At 41.0% G+C, this 16,240-nt stretch overlaps 1 protein-coding gene and 1 long non-coding RNA gene across 4 annotated transcripts in view; one reads left to right on the plus strand and one right to left on the minus strand.

The window, feature by feature from the left end:
* The window catches only part of MACROD2 (mono-ADP ribosylhydrolase 2), a 946,657-nt gene that overhangs the window by 874,221 nt on the left and 56,196 nt on the right, over positions 1 to 16,240 (plus strand). The gene's annotated exons all lie outside the window — the stretch shown is intronic.
* Positions 231 to 16,240, minus strand: part of LOC133384265 (uncharacterized) — a 32,789-nt gene continuing 16,779 nt past the window's right edge. For both annotated transcript variants that reach the window (XR_009762476.1, XR_009762475.1), the window contains exon 4: positions 231 to 313. This is a non-coding gene — a long non-coding RNA (uncharacterized LOC133384265). The remainder of the gene's footprint in view (positions 314 to 16,240) is intronic.

The following is a 16,240-nucleotide window of genomic DNA, read 5'->3' on the forward strand; positions in this document are numbered from 1 at the left end:
GACATAGCAATTATAAGGCACTCCTCTTGAGTTCAAAGGATATCTTCTTAGTAATCCTTACATCAGTCTTGTGAGTGTATCTCTGCCTGGCCTGATCTGGTTGTTATGTAAATTCAAAGTGGTTTACAACATAAACGTTCAAGGCAAAATGCACAAAGTATGCTTTACTTGAAATAGTACACATAAAACAACTCACTGAGTATGCAGCCATCTTGCAGATTCAGATCTGAGTGTCTTTTTCATAGCTCATCCATCTCTAACAAGCAGCACCTAGAAACCTGTCTCAGAATAGCTAGAAATCATCTGTGATCATCTGCAAAGAAATGGAAGACCTTGGATAGTTTGATGAGTCAGCATGAGAGCTTGGAAGAATTATGTGGCTCTCCCTGTCTCTCTTCCTGTCCTCCAGCTTTTTGTTTTTCCTTACCATTAAGTGATGGTGGTGGGAGCAGCAGTGGAAACATCTGGAGAGAAAAGAGATATTTTATCCAATAGCAGCTCATGTGGTGGGCTGGAGCTGCTGCTTACGTGAGTAGGGTGGTGAGAGTGGGGCTTCATGGATGCTCTAGTGAGAGCACTGGATTAGTGGCAGTGGTCTTGCTGGTGCACCTCACTGCCACCTCGCCCCATCTTTATCCAGGTAAGCAGCACCAGAGCCAGTGTTGAGAGGGTGACTCTTTGGCTTTGCCACACCATATGTGCTGCTGCTACTGATTTTCTCCCTTCTGTTCCTTTCTCTCTGTCACCCCAACAGGCTGGGTAACTGTGTGGGTGCAAAACCATGGGAGATATGGTTCTCCCCTTGGGGAGCAGGGATTTCAGCTCAGGTTTTTATCTGAGACAGAAAAGCCCATTTCCCTCTTCCTTTTCTCTCCAGAATTCCCTATTTTTTTTCAAAATATCCTTTTCTTTCATCCCTGATCCCCAAAGAGAGCATATATGTGATATTGTCTGAATGTCCAAGGACATGTTTTTCTCCCGTCTGGCAAGGAGAAAGGGAGAAATCACCTCAAGTTTACAGGTTTTCCAAATATTTCATTGAGTTAGCTAGGTGCTAATTATTCTATCCTGCCTATTCGCTGGATTGAGTCATCCTCCAAGAATCTCTGATTGGATTCTGACCCCTTTTCTTATCAACCTACCCCCTTCTTAGGGAGCGACACTTTAAAATAGTTTGTTTTAAACATTTTTTCCAGCTGCCTGAATATTTCTTTCTTTCAAGCAACTGGCATCTATGCATCCATTACATGTAAGAACTGATGCTGTCCGTAAGTACTCATAACCCACATAAGAATTATACTAGTCTAGGATCAGTTAGAGAATTAATCTTATCTTTTGTTTTCATGCAACCTATTTTCTCTGTTGTCTTATCTGAAGCCTGGAGTTCACATACTTGGTTCATAGCTTGGGCTTTGTCTTACATGGCTAACCAGCTTGGGTCCATGCTATAGCTATGCAAGGTGAGGTGCTGGGAAATAACTGGTGATCAGTGGCTTGCAGAGTGTTACTTCTGCACTTGGGAAGAATTCTGTAACTTTGAAGTGCCTTTGGCTTCAAAGCCAAGGAAATATCGAGATGGCAGTGGCTACTTTATAAAAGGTGTCCCCCTGCCTTTCAAAAGTAGATCTTTATGAACCTCCAAGTTTGTTTGATGCTGCCTTGGGAGAACTTTACCAGCATCTCTACTGCCTGATTGCACAACATGGAAACACCAGAAAGAGGAGTCAGGATTGCCCACTCTAGCCTTGCTCCTGGCTTTCCTGTGTTTAGTAAACTTTGTGAACAGACTGTAGTGTATATGCAGTCTGAGGTGTGGGCTGCCACGGATGAGGCATAATTACCAGGCGAATGCCCAATTACCCTGCCTTCAGAACATTCATTGTCTCCTGAATGGCCCCCTCCTCCCAGGGATGAACTGGCTGAGGCATTTTCTTTGCCAGGGCAAACAGACCAAGCCCATTCCCCAGGAATGACCGGTTGCTTGTCCAGTCCTGATCCGAGAGACAATTCTTGTGCAAGTAGTGTGTCCACCCTGAATCTACTGAATGGGTCTTTGGGACTGTGTCAAATAGTTTCCTTGAGTAGCCATGCCTAGTAAAGCCTTGTAGAAATCCAGAGACCTGTGTAACATGTAATCTGAAACATTGTACCGCTCACGTGTTAAGTTTTGCATTAAAGGTAACAGAAAAACATGTCAGTGATCCAAGTCTGATTCTGAAGGGGTAGCCAGGACAGCAAGCCAATCTATAGCTTACTGAGACAACACAAGCATGATGGCTCTTGCCAAGGAGCTCTCACCTTCTTTGCTCCTCCCTTGTTCTTTTAGCTTAGTGCGGCGCAGCATCTAAGCCAAGCTTTGGCTTAGTGTGTCATTCAAACCCAGGATTCTGGTTAAGCTGTCTTCCCCCTTAACCACAATCTGTAGCCAAGAACAAACCTGCACAGTTGGAATATATATATAGACAGATCCTACATGCATACCATTTGTATAGGCATAGGGTGTGTTCATAGGTCAGTAGTGGGGCCAGTGGACATGACCCAGATTTTCTTTCCACAGGGTTATGGAGGTACATGCCATTTTGCATGAACGGTACTATGGTGTCCATATGAGCTCCAAGATTCCCTATGACATAGTCATTTCAAAATGGTTGATGTATTAATTGGTTTTGAAGTTCTAAGTAAACAGTGTAGCTGCTGCTTGGCATTTGTTAGAATATTCAAAGTATTTCAGCAGTCTAATTAGCTACTCTGTGTAAGAATTTGTCACATACATTATTTAACAGAGATCTTATTTTAAACAGCATGCTACCCATGTTCCAAACAGTTCCTTCAGTCCATTTCTCTCTGGAATACATTCTACATGCTTAGAAATTTTTACCAGGGTGTCCATTGATTAATTCTCAGCCATCTAAAATTAGCATTAATAGGATATACGTAGCAGACACACTGACTCTGGAAGGAGGTTTAAAGATAATAAAATCTGTGCTTTGAAGGGCACTGCCCTCTTGTTCTAGCTTTATTGCATTATGAAATGTAGATGCGCTGTAAATTTGCGTTGTCCACCTAACAAGTAGTCCCTTGTTTCATCATCATTTGAGTTTAAATCTCAAAATCTTTAGGGAATCTCTTTATAAATAGATGCTTATCACATTGTACCACATTCTGTCTTCACCACAAGCTGGAAGATGAAAGTCTGTGTATGTATCAGGCATCTGAGGAAGTAAGGAGAAGAATCAGAAACCCTGAACTTTAAACTCAGGTGGGCTGAAAATTCATTGTGGTGAGTCACAAAGGCTGGGTGAGAATTCAGCTGAATTTGGATTTAGCACCAGATTTTTCAGTGATCTACATATTATCCATCTTTGTGGAGCAATCCTGTTTGCTCTGAACTTCAGTGTCTTTCCTCTGACACCTGTTCCCCCCCTCAAATATTCCCCCCACCACTCCAAGTGTGAGGAAGTAAGTCAAGTCTAGGTTTGCCAAGGAGAAGATGGGGGGACACACACACACGGAAAGCTGCTTTCCTCTTTTCCTTTCCAAAAGAAAAAGAGCCGGTGTCTGCTTGCTAATGTGAAAACTGAGCAGCCTCAGTCACTCAGAGCAGAGAAGGAGGAGGAAGAGGTAAAACTGCTTTCCTTTCCTTTATCAATACTTTCATTCAAACTATTGATATTTCCTTTCATTTATAGATATTTCCTTTCAAAAAAATCAATATTATGAAAGAAAATATCAATATTAATATTTTTGGAGAGGGGAAAATCAAACCAGTAAAAGCAATGGACAAAGAATGAACTAGAATCTATACTGCCTGTTAGGTTGACAGAATGCTTTTGAAGCAGCACCAGTTAATGAATCTCATCCTTAATCACTGAACATTGTAAGCCTTACACTGTAAAAGGGTTCTTTCTCCACTGAATTCCTGTCTTCTCAGGTGCTGGATGCAAGAACATCCACCAGCTGTCACTCCATCTTGTTGCAATTCAGTCATCTAGTCCATTATTGCCTCCAGGCATCAATTCAGTTCCTGCACAGTGTCACCTGATTCAGCTGATACAGAGTGGGGTACCATCAGCATTGTGATGACACCATGCTCCAAATCCCTGAATAACTGTTCCCAATGGCTTCATATAAATAACCGATAGTGGGGACAGGATGGAACCTAGCAGGACTGGACCTCATAGTTCAAGAGCCAAGGGGCTGAGCAGCAGCCCTGCAATGCCACTGTTTGGTAATGATGTTGCAGGTAGGAATGAAACTACTATAACATTATGCCTGTAACCCGAAGAGCCATTCGACAAAAATACCATGGTTGATGGTATCAAAAGCAGCAGAGAGACTGAGGAGAATCAAAGTGTCACAATCCTCCTGTCTCCCTGGAAAGGTTATAAACCAGGGCAACCAAGGCTATTGCAGTGCCAGAATTAGCCATATTGAGATGGGTGTAGATAATCGGGTTCCTCCATGGATACCTGAACTTGTCTGCTATTGCTGTCTTGATTCCCTTGCCCCAAAAGTGGATTTTCACCACTGGTCGGTAGGTATTAATACCTCAGGGTCAAGGAAGGACCTTTTGAGAAGAGGATGCAAGTCAGCTGGCACCACTCCGTCCCACCTAGAGGCATTTACCAGTCCTCACATCCTCTCAGCCAACCCCCTATGGCTCAATCTTATTACCAAGGATGGACAAGGATCACGAGGGCATATGATCGGTTGAACCTCTTGAAATGTTTTGCCCATGTTGTCAGGCTGCAACAAATTGATATCACACAACTGGACCAGCAGTGTACTGAGAACCTCTCTTGGGCCTGCCTCAACTCTGGCATCAAGCTACTTTACCCTCAAAGTGCTCTGCAAATCTGCCACAGTGTAATTCCAAGGGATCTGATGTTTCCTACTGTATGCTACCAGCCTATGCACCACTCAAAAACATTTAGCTGGAAACCATGCTGAGCACGAAATGGTAGCTGTAAAGTAAACCCTCTTCACTACCACATGGTAGGCACAATTTTCTGCTCTCACCTGTTTGGTTGGCCTCACTAAAAGAGTTAAGCCAATGACTCTAATTGTCATCCCACCTGTTCCATTGTCAAAAGCTCTTCAGAAAACTGAGGGGTGAATCAGTCCCTATAATGAGGGAGAAGGCTCTTAGGAACAATGGCATTGCTGGCCATCTTTCCATTCTGTAGAAAGACTAGGGCTTGACAGGAGCATCAGCCACGTTGACTGGAAAATCTCACAGAGCTGTCAGGAATCCTTCAGATTCTAAAAGTCTCTATAGGCAGGCCATTCAAATTGGTCCTCCACACTGGCAGGGATGACAACCCACCATCTGTCCAAACTTCACCAGGTTGTGGTCCATCCATGACAATGGGTAATTTGACCCACCCCCACTACCTGACCACTACTGTGCACCAAATAGCAGGATGAGGGTATATCCTGCTATATGCACTGAGCCCACAGTGTGCTGAACCTGCCCTGTGGTTTCCACTGTGGCCATAAAGTCCTGAGCTGGACCAGACAAGGTGGCCTCAATGTGGCTATTGAAGTTTCCTCTTTCAATTGCCTTGAACCATTGTCAAAACTACCACTACCAACTCAGGCAGGGAGATTGTTGCACAGAAGAGAGGGTGAAACACCAAAAAGAACCTGTTTTGTCTTTCTAGCCCAGCCTTTCCCAACCAGTGTGCCTCCAGGTGTTGTTGAACCACAACTCCCATCAGCATCAGCCAGCATTGCCAATAGTCAGGAAAGATGGGAATTGTGGTCCAACAACATCTGGAGGCACACTGGTTGGGAAAGGCTGCTCTAGCCCAACACCAGGAACAACCCCTCAACTACAGCCTCCAATGGAAGACTGCTGCAGCACTTTCTATCTGTAGAGAGACACAACAAGGCGTTTTTGTGTTCCTTCTCTTGCTGTTCTAAAACTGGAAGAGCCGGTGTGTCATCATACTTTGTTATTTTGCTATCAGTACTCTAGATAGGAAAGCTGCTATATCACTGGAAAGGATGAGTGCAGCCAAAGCCAAAGAATGAGATTTCACATAGCTCTCTCTAATGAATGGCTGGTTCTGTTTCCAAGCCAGGAACCAGATTTAGATGGTGCATTGTAGCTGGTGCTTCAGCTTCTACCTCTATGGATTTTGCTTGCATTAATGACAGGGCATTTCAACCCTGGAAGTGGATTCTGACTTTATCTCTTCAGCACCTGTTTAATGTACTGTGTGCTATTGACTACGGTGAACCTTTTCCCCTTTCTTTTGTCTGGAGATGTGACATCCAAGAAAGCTAATGTATCAGTAGCAAATGAATTTCAGTGACAAGAATGAAATGCGGCTTTTACCACTCTTGAGTGAATTAATTTTGAGAGCAGTGTAGTCCATGGGAGGCCTAGATTCAAGTCCTACCTTTCCCATCACTTCATAGTATGGGAATCAACAGTCCCACAGGTTTGTTGTAAGGTAGAAGACAATAAAAGTGGTAAACTATTTTCCTTCTCAAAGGGGCTTGATAGAATATAAATTGGAAGAGGAATAATTTTAAGAAATAGAAGGAAGTGCTCCTGTTTCTTTTTAAACCCACAAACATGAAAATCATGCATTTTATTGTAAAGTGGTTTCTCTTTTGTCCTTTTCATTTTTGTGTTTTCTCATTTCTGCATGTGTGGAAGCAGCAATTCAAATGATGCACAACTGAATTTCAGGATGTTCACTTTCCATTGTATCAGCTAAGATGGATGGATGTGAGGAAGGCTAGGAATGATGGGAGAGGCCCAGAACAGATCTAGAAGAGACATACTTGGGAGAAAGGTTTCAGATCATAGCATATGATGCAATCATCGTAGGGTGGTAGATTCAGCAAGAGCATACTGGGGTACTGGTTTTACCATGCATTGGTAATAGTGTGTGTAGAATGCTTCATGTAAAACAGGGTGCAGAGCACCTTTTTAAGTACTAGGGCCTCATGCCGGTAGTAAGTGGGTGGAGCAACAAATGTTTATTGACACATCTCTCTCTATCCTCCATCCAGGCAAGCAAGAAATATTATCAGAGTTCAAGAACACATTCTAGCCAGGGCAAAAACACTCTGGGTGTGTGTGAAGCAGGGCTGGGGAGGGTGTGTGGCTGTGGAAAGCCCTGAAGATAGAGAGCTGGAGGCTGCATTTGGCCCTTGGAAATGAAGTTCCCTGGACAGAAAGCTTGATGCAGACATGAGCAATTAAGAGACTGGGCTCTGGACTAGGCCTCTAGCTAGTGTTTTACAAACTGCCAGTCCATCTTATAGGAATGCGTATGTTTGTGCAAAGGCTAACAAGTTCCAGACTGAACAATCACAGCTTTTTCACTTCTGTAGAAGTTTTCTTGCTGTAGATTTCATGGAGACAAGATGAGTTGGTGTCGTCAGAATTAGTTTCTGTTTTCATTAGTTAGAATACTAATTTTGAGTTGGAATTATCTAGAGAAATAAAAATATTGATTAAAGGAAAAACAATTATGAAAAAGATGGGGAAGGAAGGGTCAGAATGTTTTTCTGATTGTGCTTTAATTGGGAACAAACTGGATGCAGTTTCTGAGGTATGCATGTTAAATTCTCCTTCAGCTTGTGCATAATGATATGCTCAGAAATAAATATCCTGCTTATTTTTTTTATAGTGTTAAGTTTTAAGTCATTTCAGTGAATTTCGTTTAGTGCATTTTCACCAGCTGGTTAGAATAAACCTTATTTGTGTACCTGCTTACAAGACAGGCAATGCATGTTAACTATCCATGGAAGTTGTTGATAGAGAGAGAAGAGGTCATCCCATTCACCTTTTCTGCTTCTTTGAAATACACTAAGGACTGGGCTTTTGCTCAATAAAACCAAATGCAGTTTATTTCTAAACTGTCACTGTTGCAGAATGGCACTGGTATGAGGGCCACTCCACAAGCAGACTAACTGTAATTGGCAATCCATTTCTTCATTTCCTTTGTACGACCAACCCTGACAAATTAATCGCAATCAAATGTTGGCTGCAGTAAGGGGCAACCTATGCAGCACGGAAGAAAAATGAGGTTTCTGGCTGGCCTGACAGCCTAATCTTTCAGTTCACCCCATTATAGTGAACAAGGGGACTTTGGTGTGCCTGTCACCAGTACCACCCATAAAGAAACTGTCCACTTCCAAACCTAAGATTGAGCTGACTTGATAAAGGGTACTGAATGCTAGTTCACCACCTCGTTAATCAGCCTGTAAAGTGAGGATCCAATGTATTAGGATCCTGATGAGGAAGCATCTCTGTGAACTGGCTTTACAAGATCAAGGAAGATAATACCACCTAAATGAAACAGTGAAGAGTGATTCCATACTGGGTCTCATGTGAATTGGAAAGCATTATTGGTTTGATGATGGAGGTGGTGGTGCAGGACTACGAATAACTATAGTAGCTAACTAAGGTTTTAGTTGAAGTGATGCTTTATCAAACTCATCTTCCGAGTAATCACTGGGTAAATGTTTGAGTTCTTTTGAACAAGATATTTACAACATTGGGTAAATGTTTTAAATGGAAAGAAAAGTTGCCTGTTCATGTAATATTTATTTCCCATCCTAGTCAAAGGGCTCAGGGAAAGATGAACTATATATTCTGTCATTTATCCTCACAATAACCTGTCGAGGAAGGTGAATGGTGAGATAACAACTTAGTCTGGCTGCCTGGCTGATATCCGTTGTTGTGTGTATCGTAGTTGGGCATTTGTACCTGAGGAAAAAGTGCATGAGCAGGAGCTTCACTAAGTTAGAGACAATTCAAATAATTGGAAAAAGCAGGGTAATATGCTTCGGACCATACCATTTCTGAATGCAAATAGGAGACAAGATAATTTCAAGGTTCTCTCACATCAGCGTTCTTTGAATATAAATTGCTAAACAGGGCAATGAGAAGAAGTCTTCTCCTTCTTTTCTTTAAGCAATAGTCGAGCATAAAGTCTATATTATAAAGTGGCATGTGCCACATTTTCCCCCCTGAAAATTTGAGTAAACTTTTACCAGGTTAAGGACAATTTTTAATTGAGTAAATGTGACAATTGGGTCACCTTGGAAGATTCTGTGCATGCCTCCAGCCGTGACTTGGGGTACACGCAAGCAGGAAGCCCGTCCAGCCCTACTTAAGCTGGGCGAGGGGAAGGGTTAGTTGCTGAGTCAATGTGTTAATGCCGCCAAGTTGTGCCTAGTTAGCTAAAGAGGGATGCTAAGTTCTGAGTAAGTCATGGGTAGATTCATGAAGGGCACTGAACTGAAACTTTCTCTTACTTCAATAAAAGAAAAAAACTACAGCTGTATCTGAGTCTGAGTTCTTCGAGTTCGGGCAGGATAAACAGTGAGATAATAAGTTGTGCTAAACAGATTTTTATTTAGAATCATGCCAACACAAAAAGGAGGATTACTTGGTAAGAAGTATTTAGAATATGCAATAAAGCAAGAATATTGGATTTTAAAACAAAATGTTTCTACAGACTAACAGCATAATCCTATGAATGCCTATTCAAAAGTAAGTCTGATTGAGTTCAATGGAATTTATGCCAAGGTATGTGTGCACTAGATTGCACTCTGAAATATCTGCTCTGCTAATAAAAATAAAAGAATAAGTCAGGTACGTGCCTGATACATTTATTGCAGAGTCAGGAGCCCAGTTCTCCCTCCTATTAGGCTAGCAGTGTTGAATTGCAGCGTCAGATTAATTGAAACAACACCTTGCATATTCATTTAGTCAGCCTAACTCCACCAGTTTAGCTGGGAGATCAGCTGCCATTAAGTACCACCCTCCCTTTCCTGAACTGTCTTCATTCTAGCTGGTCCTTGTAAGTAAATTATTTAACTTCAAGAAGTTGTTCATTTTCATTTTCCCTTCACATCTCTCTTTCCTTGTGTGTCATATATATTAAATTATAAGCTTGTTTTTGTTTTAATCTTTATTCAGTAATAGGCAAAAAACCGTAGTGGTTTAAGAACATACCTATAGCCAACAGATATTTCTATCAAACTTTAAAAAGCAGGGAAATTGGGCTGCTAAAGTGAATGCACCAGGGGAGCAAGAGACCTGACCTCCTTTCGGAGATATTGTACTACCCTACAAATTTGTCAAAATGCAAACAATTTGGGTTGGTCTTTCACAGTTCAATCCACTTCCTGTGTAGCTTCGAATAATTTGGTAATGTGGAGGGGGGGGAGAGGAGAAGAGAAAGGCAGGGTTTGATCATTTGCATGCTTAATGGAATTTACTCCTATGCAGTCATGCTTAGGATAAGTGAAACTGACCATGGGGGAGAAGGGAAAGGGAGGGAGAGGAGGGGGAGAGGGGGCAGGAGGAGGGAAGGAAGGAGGAGAAGGATAGGAGGGAGGAGGAGGGAAGGGCAGGTTTGATCGTTTGCATGCTTGTTGAGTTCAGTGGGATTTATTCATGTGCAATCGTGCTTAGGATAGGAGAAACTGACCTGTGGAAGAGGCAGGGAGGGAGGGGAGGAGATTGGGTGGGTAGCCACTGGGCAGGGGGGAAAGCCCCTTTCCTTTCCAAAATGAAAACATGGTTAACAGAATAATTATTTTTCAGTATTTCCCCCATCTTTTTATTCTACAGCAGACACATGTAGTCTCCCACCCAGATTTAAACCAAAGCTGTCCCTGAGCATATCCACACCAGCCATTTATTCCACTTTACACAGTCATTGCTTTCCCCAAAGAATCCTGGGAAGTGTAGTTTGTGAAGGGTGCTGAGAGTTGTTAGGAGATGCTCTATTCCCCTCACAGAGTTACAATCACCAGAAGAGGGGCTGACTGTTAAACCACTCTGGCCACCGGATCTCTGTCAAGGGAGCAAGAGTCTCCTAACAACTCTCATCACACTTCACAAACTACACTTCCCAGGATTCTTTGGGGAAGCCATGACTGCTTATGCCTGGTGTGAGTGTGGCCCCTGATCAGCCAAGCCAAACAGCTGGCTTTTAGACAGTTTAACAGTTGGCTCTTACTGAGAATGCCTGGGCTATCATAGACTCAAACGTTAATTTTTTTAAATTAATGAAAAATCAGCCAGGCATTTTATTTAACTTTAAATTGCAGAAGATGAAGTTAAGAGTATGAGGCAAGGTCAGTAATGCGATTACAGGTACTCTGTGAAAATGGCCGATTTTTAATTAATTTCAACAAATTTTGAGACCACTGAAAAAAGTGCAGGGGGGTCTGGATTGTTTTACTTTTGTTTTAGATTTTGAACTCTGGATTCTCTCTGAGTGTTTTGTGGATCACCATGAAAACATAGAGCAAGCGTTTCTGAGTTCAGGAGTTTTGTAAGATTTTGTTTTGCGATGAGCTTATGGGAAGCAGCAGAATGGCATGGGTACTTTCAATTTAACACAGTGGAATGTGAAAAATCCATGCTGGCTATAATATACAGCAGATTTTAGGTAGTTTATAAATTATTAATAATGATAAATACATAAATAACTCCTGTTACCTGAAGACAGTTGAAACATTTTTTCCTAATTAACAAAAATTAACAAAAATTATCTCAGACTGGCTGCTTGGAGTTAAACTGATATAGATAGAATGACAGACTGGGGAACCCATATGGTTTATTTGAAGAAGACTGGCAGTTTTAACATTATAAAGGACAAAAAATTAACAGCTTGCCCTAGTGACAATTAGAATATCCAAAAAATTAAGGATCCAGGCTTGGATCTAGAGAGCTTATAAACAGAACTTTGCTCCCATAATCTTTCCAATGGTAGAACGGAGAAGGAGTTCATTTTCACCAATTCTCCCTGCCCTCCATCTGCTCCAAAGCAGATTTTGGGAGACCCCCTTCCCCAAACAGCATAGTAAGTGGCAAGAGTGGCTTCAAGTGTAAGAGGGAATCAGTGAAAAATCTCCTTCCCTTGCTCCATCAGCAAGAGCTTCTGCTGGATCAAAAGCATTCCGCAAATGGAAGGAATTCGGGATCCAAACCATAGGGTCTTGGGAATCACACATAGAAGATGAAGATCCCATATAGAACATTGGAACAATTCTGTCCAGACTTGTTCCAGTGGGAAGAAAAACATTTGCAATTTGGTCATAGGAATACGAAGGTAGGAAGGAAAGCTTTGCCCTTTCAAAGTTAGAAATAGAACATGGCTATGTGCCACTTGTACAAATGAAATCTGTTTAGTACCTTTCAAAGAGTCAAATAACACAGACTAACCACTATTAACCATTGTATTACTATCCTTTTAAAAGTGAGGGAATTTACTACTTCAGACTGGCATAAACTGCTTTATATTTAAGTACCATTTTCACACAGATGTTGATGTGTCTGATAATATGAAAGGATTGCAAACAAACTGGGGTTGTTTTAGGTGACCAGTTTTCCCTTTTTTTACTCATGTTGCATCAGCATTCTGTATACCTGAAAATGTAAGAACCTGCTAATTGAGACATTTTGGTTGAGATTAAATAAGCTGTTTTTTTTACCAGTTTTAACAGGATCCCAACTGATCGCAAATTTTCATGAGGTTTTAACAGGATCCCAACTGAGCTTGCAGAAAACATCACTTCTGTAAAATTGCATGACTTGCATGTTAGACCTGTATTTCAACAACCTAAAATTTGTTCAGAAAATGAACAGATTTCTGTATAGGAGTAAATTTCAGGGTTCCATATCCACCTCAATGTCAGTGCATTGGGTTAGCTTTTCTGTAGCAGAAAAGGTTTTTATCTATCTGTTCCTTTCCTTTAAGATACATTAAGATACTCGTATGTTTTCACCTGCAAAGTAAATACCAGTTTCAAAGAGCAGTATAGAAAAATACTGCAAAACAAAGGGTTAATGCTTCTTCCTCTAGTGATGTGACCTTTTGTCAATTTATGCTCCCCCCCAACAATCTGCCTGTATGTTTCCGAGCTTGATTCAAAGTTCTGGTTGTAACCTATAAAGCCTTACATGGCTTAGGACCACAATACCTGATGGAACGCCTCTCCCGACACGAACCCACCCGTACACTATGCTCCACATCCAAGGCCTTCCTCCAGGTGCCTATTCGGAGGGAAGTAGGGAGTCTGGCAACAAGGGAGAGGGCCTTCTCAGTGGTGGCCCCCAAATTATGGAATGATGTCTTTGACGAGGTACGGCTGGTGCCAACACTGTTATCTTTTCGGCACCAGGTCAAGACTTTCCTCTTCTCCCAGGCATTTTAGCATGTGTTTTTAAATTGCTTTTTAAAAATGTGTTTTTAAATTTGTATATTTGTGTTTAATGTTTTTAATTGTTGTAAACCACCCAGAGAACTTCAGCTATGGGGCGATATACAAATGCAATAAATAAATAAATAAATTCAGTTCTCCACATTTCTGCAGCAATTTGCATTTTTTTAAAAAAAACTCATGAAAATTTGCCAGCATTTACCCCAAATTTCTACTAATAAACACACTTTTGTAGGCAGTTTTGATTAATGTACACATCACTGCAAGCCATTTGTCATCATATAATGCATTTTTGCATGTTATTTTCACTCATATATTCATGTTTGTTGCACACATTCCCCTAATATATGCATTTTTGTAAACACTGGTTGGTGAACTGCATCATGAAATTCAAATAAGTGCAAATTTTGAGGGATGGCTATGTTTCATTTCTCATGTTTCAGAAAGTGCAAATTTGATAGATTCAGCTTGATATGCAAACTGAATTGAAATTTATTTATTTTATTTATTTATTAATTGAATTTATATCCCGCCCCATAGCCGAAGCTCTCTGGGCGGTTCACAACAGATAAACATCCAATATACAATTAAAACATATATTAAACAAGTTAAAAACTAAACCTAATCAAACACATAAACAACTATAAAACTCAATACTAAATGTTAAATGTTAAAAAAGTATTAAATTGATTGAAATATTAAGATGTTAACAAGTTAAGATATCAATATCAAAATGTTAAAATATTAAATATTAAAATGTTAAAATGCCTGAGAGAAGAGGAAGGTTTTTACCTGGCGCTGAAAAGATAACAATGTTGGCGCCAGGCGTACCTCATCAGGGAGAAATTCTTGTCCATCCCCACCACACACACACATGCATACACAGCTGTTGTTACGCTTTCTAAAATCTGAGGTCACTGGTCACAAAGATCTCCCAAAGATATCTTGTCTAGTCAGAGATATCTTACCGAATTTGACCCCCGGCCCAAACCTCCAGCTTCATCATTCCGTTCAAATTTCTGGATTCAAGTGGATTGACCACACTGTGTTATGTAGAGCTTATATTATGCAGCAAATTGCTGTCCAAGTTGGTGTTAGCCTTGCTAAGAGAACGTATCAATACAAATTGGATCTGTCAGGGTAATTGCCCAATATAAGACATAAGCTTAGGCACTGAGTCATAATAGCTTTTCATTTGATACACTTTAATAGCCTCAAAACATTAATCATTTTCTTATGTCTTTTAATTACCATAAAGTAGTTATAATTAACGTCCATAATAGGTACTAAACATTATGCTGCTGAGCATTTTAAACCAAGCTTTTTAATGGTAAGTTTTAAATATAATATTAGAGCCCCATTATGGGTCCTCAGCCGCTTTAACCTGCTGCCATTATCAGGGGAAGTAAAGCACAACAAGATTTTTCTGACCATATTTTAAATAGCTTTTCCTGGTTATTTCTGCCTCATTGGCAGTTAGCCCAAGCAGCAGGTTGGTTGCTGGATCTTAATATTTATTAATTAAAGCAATATTATTTTCTGTTCGGTTTAGAGAAATGCATTCTAGTTCCTCAGTGAAGATAATCTCTTTATTATTTATTTATTTATTTAAAATATTTCTATCCCGCTCTTCTACCCTATAATAGGGCGCTCAGGGAGGCTTACAAAAATAAAATCAGACATATATATATAATAAAATTGTAATCAGTAAAATCACAAAATCTTTAGGTGGCTTCTGGAAACTTAATAATCCCAAGGTTTTTTTTTTTAATTAAAAAAAAAGTATGCAGTCTATGACATCATCAACCATTCTTAAACATGTTACAGTAGGGCCCCACTTTACAGCACTTTGCTTTACAGCTCTTTGCTAATGCAACGGTCTCAGTTAGACGCCATTAGACTAAAGCCCTACTCATATGGTACTTGTTCCGCTTTTATGGTGGTTTTTGGGCGTCACTTGCCATTCTATTCAATTTCTACTTTTCAGCGGTTTTTGCTTTTCAGCGGAGGTCCAGAACGTAACCCGCCGTATGCTTGGGCCCTACTGTACTTGAAACACAGTCAGATTGAAATAGATGGCTCTAATGGGACTTGCTCCCAAGTAACATGTTTAGTAGCAGACTACAGACCTTGCAGGATTTTGTGGGTGCTTGTTATTTTGAATGGCTGCATTGTGTGTGGCAATATGAGGGTGAGGCAGTTTCTTCCACTAGTGATGAATTCTCTCTCTCTCTCTCTCTCTCTCTCACTCACACACACACACACACACACACACACACACACACACCACGTTGTTCTGATTTGAGTGCCATTTTAGAGCAACTCAGCATTAGCAGGTATTGGCATAGTACTTGCAGCTCCTTTCATTGCCCTTTGTGTGTGGGTTTTAAAGATGTGCCCACTTGCACTCTTGCTCCTCCTCCGTTCCTCCTCCCCCCGCCCCCCAGCCTCAAGGATGGTGCACAGCCACAGCTAATGAGAAAGCCAATAGCCAGCAACAACAGCATGAGGACACAGCCCCAAAACTGGAAAAAAATCTTCACAGCCATGCAGAACGCCAGATGTTTTAGAGAGCAAGGAGCACCCCAGACATCAAATGAGAAAGGGGGTCATAAAGAGGGCAGTCTGGTAGAAAACAAGGACATCTGGACACCCTGCTGCATCTTGTTCCAGCACATCAGTATCATAAGGTCCGAGGGAGACAGTTGACATCATTGTTGCCACAGAGCCTTCTTACATCACCCACTGCCTTTTTAAAGAATCTCATTGTTGGGCTATTATTACGTATCAGTTTGCACTTATTGTCCACCACCTCGTAGGCATGTTGTCAGCAGAAAGACAGGATATCAATATTTTAGGTAAGTAAATAAATAAATACAACCAGAGCCCTACATACCATAAATGGGCACAGAAATGTTGCAACTGCAGGCATTGTATTTTTCTATTTTATTTCATGTTTGATCTGGCTGACATAGTTCTCAGTGGAAGGAACAGAAATTATATGCTTGAAGATATCTCTGCAAGTGCAGAG

This window comes from Rhineura floridana, chromosome 4 (assembly GCF_030035675.1).
Source record: "Rhineura floridana isolate rRhiFlo1 chromosome 4, rRhiFlo1.hap2, whole genome shotgun sequence".
In the NCBI taxonomy this organism is placed as follows: Eukaryota; Metazoa; Chordata; class Lepidosauria; order Squamata; family Rhineuridae; genus Rhineura; species Rhineura floridana.